Source organism: Sinocyclocheilus rhinocerous, unplaced genomic scaffold (genome assembly GCF_001515625.1).
Source record: "Sinocyclocheilus rhinocerous isolate Xijiao unplaced genomic scaffold, SAMN03320098_v1.1 scaffold539, whole genome shotgun sequence".
NCBI lineage: Eukaryota > Metazoa > Chordata > Actinopteri > Cypriniformes > Cyprinidae > Sinocyclocheilus > Sinocyclocheilus rhinocerous.
Window position 1 is genome coordinate 197,505 of NW_015653003.1, and position 6,576 is coordinate 204,080.

General features: G+C 33.8%; 1 pseudogene; it reads right to left on the minus strand.

The window, feature by feature from the left end:
• Positions 1–5,723: 5,723 nt before the first annotated feature.
• The window catches only part of LOC107715461 (hepatocyte nuclear factor 4-gamma-like), a 19,570-nt pseudogene continuing 18,717 nt past the window's right edge, over positions 5,724–6,576 (minus strand).

Consider the following 6,576-nt stretch of genomic DNA (forward strand, 5'->3'; position numbering starts at 1 on the left):
AGAGTGCTGTAGGAATGATGTAGTTTTGTAGGCCAAAACGTGGAAAGGATTTTGCATTTTAGCACTTTCAGTTCCATCATCCTGAATTGAGTGGGTTTTTGAATGGGTTTTCTGGATAAATGCCTAAAATGAGTGTTGGGGGTAATGCATTACAAGTAACTCGAGTTACGTAATCAGATTACTTTTTTCAATTAACTAGTAAAGAAATGCATTACTTGTAAATGTACAACAAAATATCTGTAACATAAGTTACTTTGTTTGTTTGTTTATTCACTGTCACCTGTCCCCATGTTGAGAGAAATTGGGAGTGAGGTTCCTGCAGCCTGAGGCTTAATAATTACATTTTTGCTGTGAAAACTTTACAGTTTACAGAATGCATCACTAACACCCCCTTGTGAGCTTTTACTTGTCTTGAAAAAGGTGGTTGCTAACAAGTGTTTAAATGGGACTATGTTAAACATCACTGAACAGGTAAACTCAAATACTTACTAGTTACTTTCACAGCCTTACCGTGTTTATAATCACACTCTTGCAAACTATTGTAACTAATTGTAACTTTCAGCGGAAATGTTTTTTCAATAAAGACTGAAAGAAGTTTAGTTATGGTGACTGTGAAGTCATGTGGCTGTGGTGTAGTTTGTTTTAGGGCCGTCAAACGATTAATCGCAATTAATCGCATCCAAAATAAAATTTTGTGCTGCTTAATATTGCATTATATTACGTATATAGAAATATACATGTATATATTTTTAAAATATTTATATGTGTGTACACAGTCGTGGTCAGAATTGTTGGTACCCTTGGTAAATATGATCAAAAAAGGCTGTGAAAATAAATCTGCATTGTCAATCCTACTGATCATTTATTTTAAAAATGTACAAAAATCTAACCTTTCATTGACGAATAAGAATTTAAAATGGGGGGAAATCTCATTGTGAAATAATTGTTTTTCTCTAATACACGTTGGCCACAATTAATGGTACCCTTTTATTCAATACTTTTTGCATCAACCTTTTGCCAAGATAACAGCTCTGAGTCCTTCATACAGAATCTCTCCAGACCCTTCAGAGTCGCAGCTCCATGTTGGTGCTTCTCCTCTTCAGTTCACCACATTCATTTTCTATAGGGTTCAGGTCAGGGGCCTGGAATGGCCATGGCAGAATATTCGTTTTGTGCTCAGTGACCCATTTTGTTTTTATTTTGATGTTTGTTTTGGACCATTGTCCTGTTGGAAGATCAACCGCAGCCATTATAAGATTTTTAGCATGGACAGTCAGTTTAAATTTTTTTATCTGTTGTTATTTTGATAGAATCCATGATGCCATGTATCTAAACAAGATGTCCAGGACCTCCAGCAGAAAAATACACCAACAACATTAAAGATACAGCAGAATATTTCATTGTACATATGGGGTCTTGAGTGTTTGCTGCTAAAATCTCATTTTTTAGTTTTATCTGACCATAGAACACAGTCCTGATTTAAGGTCCAGTAGTGTCTGGCAAATAAATATGCTGGAGTTTGTTTTTGGATGAGCGCATTTTCTTTTCTTGATTTTTTTCTTGAACCCCTCCCAAACATGTGGGGATGTAGGTGCTGTTTGACATTTTTTTAAGCTTTCTGACCCCAAGACTCAACTAATCTCTGCTATTCTGCAGCTACGATCCTTGGGGAGCCTTTAGTCACTTAAACTCTCCTCCTCAACGTGCATTAGGACGATATAGACACACGTCCTCTTTCAGGAAGGTCTTTAGTTGATTGGAAATTCTTAATTATTGCCCTGATGGTGGAAATGAGAATTTTCGATGCTCTAGCGCTTTCCTAAAAGCCACTTTCTAATTTGTGAAGCCCAATTATCTGTTGCTGCACATCATATTCTTTGGTTTTACTCATTTTGATGGATGATTAAGAGTATTTGGCCTTTGTTTACCCTCATATTTATATTCCTGTGAAACAGGAAGCAATTGCTGGATATTTTCATGTTCATAATCACCCTGGTGTGCTAAAAATTGTAAATATGAATGGAAATATACTTCAGAGATATTTTACATAGGCATTTTACATTAATACCCACTTCATAGGTATTTCTAAGGTTACCAATATTTGTGACCATTGTGTATTAGAGAAAATTATTTATTTCACAACGTGATTCATTTTTTATTTTTTTTAACTTCAATTAAAGCTTAGTTTTTAAAATTATTATTATTATTTTAAATGAAAGATCAAATGGATAAACAATGCAGATTTATTTTCACAGCCTTTTTTGATCATATTTACCAAGGGTACCAACAATTCTGTCTGCGGCTGTGAATATATATATATATATATATATATATAAATATAAAATTTTTCATATATACATGCATGTGCGTGTATATATACATAATAAATATATACAGTACACACATATATTTTGCAAACACAAACTTTTATTTTGGATGCGATTATTCGCGATTAATCGTTTGACGGCCCTAGTTTGTTTATAACCTACGTTTAGCTTTTTACTTCTGCCGATTGAATTTATGCTTCAAAATTCATCAAATTTGAGTTAATTTGTAAAGATGATCACGATGAACAAAACATGTAAGAACTATAAACTTTTGTCAGTTGTCAGATTATTGCTATCTTCTGCAATAATCTGAAAGCTAATGGAAAAATCCTGTTGGGTTTCTGTCGAGGGAATCTGGGTGATGCTAACAAAAATAAAAATACACTGCAAGTACTTTATTTACAGCCATTCAGAAATAGACCTTTTTGCCAGTTAGATTTTTTTGAAGGGCTCTTAAAAACATGAAATGAATGATTTTCCTTCGAATCTGAATCTGAACTTGATTACAAACACACTCGCAAGAGGTTATTAGTTCTCACTGACAAAATATGTCACCTACTTACTGCTCTGATGAAATACTTTTTCTGGTAATTTACAGACTCAAAGTGTTATCCTGTTATGATGTCTTTCCATTATTGCATAAATGCATCAAATTCACAATGCCTACGGCAACACCATAGTAACACGGTGGCAGTTTTTTGCTAGCTGGGGACATGTCTTCACAGGTGAGGAGAAAATTGTATTGAACTTGGCGCAATTTAAGCATTACTCATGCATTAGCTATGATTAGTTTTGCAAGTGTGTGTGTGCTTTTGAAATTATTGGTTTGACAAAGAAGAGATCCTACTGAATAAGTGTTAACAACTGTAGTTCTTGTTATTTGTACCAAGGGTACCAACAATTCTGACCACGGCTGTGAATATATATATATATATATATATATATATAAATATAAAATTTTTCATATATACATGCATGTGCGTGTATATATACATAATAAATATATACAGTACACACATATATTTTGCAAACACAAACTTTTATTTTGGATGCGATTATTCGCGATTAATCGTTTGACGGCCCTAGTTTGTTTATAACCTACGTTTAGCTTTTTACTTCTGCCGATTGAATTTATGCTTCAAAATTCATCAAATTTGAGTTAATTTGTAAAGATGATCACGATGAACAAAACATGTAAGAACTATAAACTTTTGTCAGTTGTCAGATTATTGCTATCTTCTGCAATAATCTGAAAGCTAATGGAAAAATCCTGTTGGGTTTCTGTCGAGGGAATCTGGGTGATGCTAACAAAAATAAAAATACACTGCAAGTACTTTATTTACAGCCATTCAGAAATAGACCTTTTTGCCAGTTAGATTTTTTTGAAGGGCTCTTAAAAACATGAAATGAATGATTTTCCTTCGAATCTGAATCTGAACTTGATTACAAACACACTCGCAAGAGGTTATTAGTTCTCACTGACAAAATATGTCACCTACTTACTGCTCTGATGAAATACTTTTTCTGGTAATTTACAGACTCAAAGTGTTATCCTGTTATGATGTCTTTCCATTATTGCATAAATGCATCAAATTCACAATGCCTACGGCAACACCATAGTAACACGGTGGCAGTTTTTTGCTAGCTGGGGACATGTCTTCACAGGTGAGGAGAAAATTGTATTGAACTTGGCGCAATTTAAGCATTACTCATGCATTAGCTATGATTAGTTTTGCAAGTGTGTGTGTGCTTATGAAATTATTGGTTTGACAAAGAAGAGATCCTACTGAATAAGTGTTAACAACTGTAGTTCTTGTTATTTGGGCAGATCCTTTCATTGTGGCTACTGTTGCCAGGGGGGCAAATATTTCTTGTTCCATTTTTTTATTGATGTATAGACGCCCACTAAGCCCCTCTGCTGCTGATGATGAGTCAGACTATCCCTCCTGAACGCCTGACCAGCACAGCTGCTAACTTTAACTTATTTCTAACCTACTGAGGGGGGGAGAAATCAAGAGATAGGCTCTTAAAGGGACAGTCCACCCAGAAATTTCGCCCTTGTGTCATTCAAGAGCTGTGTGCATTTCTTTTGAAACACGGACTGTTGGTAAACAGACAGTTTCAGCACCTATTGACGTCAATTAGTATGGACAAAAAATACTATGTTAGTTATTGGGACCCAAAACTGTTTGCTTCCCAACATTCTTCAAAATATCTTATTTTGTCTTTAACAGAAGAAATAAATGCATATAGTTTTGGAATGACTCGAGGTGAGTAAACAATGACAACATATATTTTTGATTGAACTACGGGAGTTAGGAAAGTTTTAATTCTGAGTAAGTAGTAGTTTCAGAATAGTTAGCTCACCAGTCTTTAAGGTGTCTGTTCATTTTACTCTTTGTTGATTTTTGCTGCTTTTCCTTTTTTTGTCATTAAACTTCATATTTTTTACCCTGCCCATCACAATTTGTTTTCAAATTCTTTTCCTGAACAGCTTTTTATGTTTGTCCCTAAGTTGGGTCTTAACAATTCCTTTAAACAACTACATAAAAATATAAAAGATAATATTTATACTATCACAGTGGGGCAATGGCAGAATGCATCTTCTTTGCAATGATCTGAAATTACTAATCTAAAACTACTTAAAAGTGTTTTGCATGTTTGGACTGCGATTCAGAGTTTTGTCCTCGTACGGTTTTTGTAAGTATTTTTTATTATTATTTTTAATTCTATTATTTTTGTATGGGACAATCACACTTCACAGTCTATTATGGTCTGTATATTACAGTCTATGGTATATTACAGGCATGGACTGTATATTACAGTCTATTATGGTCTATTATTAATTGTTCTAACTGTAAATTCAAGGAGAAATTAGTCAACAATATGAAAGCATAACAATCGCCCTTCCTGCCATGGGAAAAGCTTCATTATGGATAATAATAAGCATTTGGCGCCCTCTGGTGAACATTTTTCTGCACGTATTGGTCTAATTTATTCTAGCTTGCTGTTATTGACTTTATCGTCATAGCCGAGTTCCTTTCTACAAATTTTCAATTTAATTCCATTTCAATTTCATTACTAAACAAAGTAAAAGATTTGATAAAAAGACAAGTTTACAACCCCCCACAAGTCTAACATAGGAGTTAACTGCAAACACGCTATTTTTTCATATTTTTTTTAACAAGAGAAACATGATACACTAAAAAAAAAAGTGGTGAAGGATTTTCTTTGAAACAATTTTCACACATATTGCTGGCAAATTTCACAAATAATTACAAAGAAATGGCAAGTGACGCACTGAATTAAATGTGAATATTAAGTAGAAAACTGAAATAGTAGTTTCTTGAAAAATCTACTCCAATAATCTGTTTTATTTAAAACTTCAAAAATCTTTTTACAGTGTATGATATAACAAAACAATGACATTTAAGGCCTAGAGAAAATCTTCATATTTTCAAGTGGGAGGAAAAAAAAAAAAATCCAGCAGCCCTTTTGTCTACATAAGGCAGACCAACCCTCATGTGTTTGACATCTGGTATCTGATTGAACCATGAACCCATGAGAGCTGTTGAATTGTAATGGTTATGCAGGCGCCCTGCCATGTCACCATCCAATAAATTAGACAATCATTTACCAGTGATCTCAAAACAAAATATTTATATACTGCTTGGAGGCTTTTTATTGTCTGTTAATTTTTCACTCACATTACAATTTTAACACTGTTAGATTTTAACGCTATTATTAAGCATTATTCACTAAATGTAAAATACAAGGACTCATCCATAATTTTAGTGTCTGTGCGTATATGTGTCTATCAGCAGAGGTCTTCAGTATATAAAGTTATTTATGTCTTTTTAACTGAGGACTTTTATACATGTGGTTAAAGGCACGTGTGGACAGTGGGCATGGTGAGACAGTTGGACATTTCTCTTGGCATGTCTGCTGCTTGTCCATGTGTGAAGACCTCCGGTCCGGTGTGTGTGGGTAGCAGGGGATCTTCAGACAGAGCTGATGCATTCAAAAGATCAGAATGACAAAAGTGACATTAATAATGCAATTAATGAAGTAACATTGAATTGAAGATGCTTTGCAACAATGTATTGTAAAAAAGTGCTATACAAATATAAGGCAGCTTGTTTCAGCCATGCAATCAATCAATCAATCAATCAATCAATCAATGTATGAATGACTTTTTTTCTCACATTTCTCACATTTTTTTTTTTTTTTTTTTTTTTACTTTTTGTGG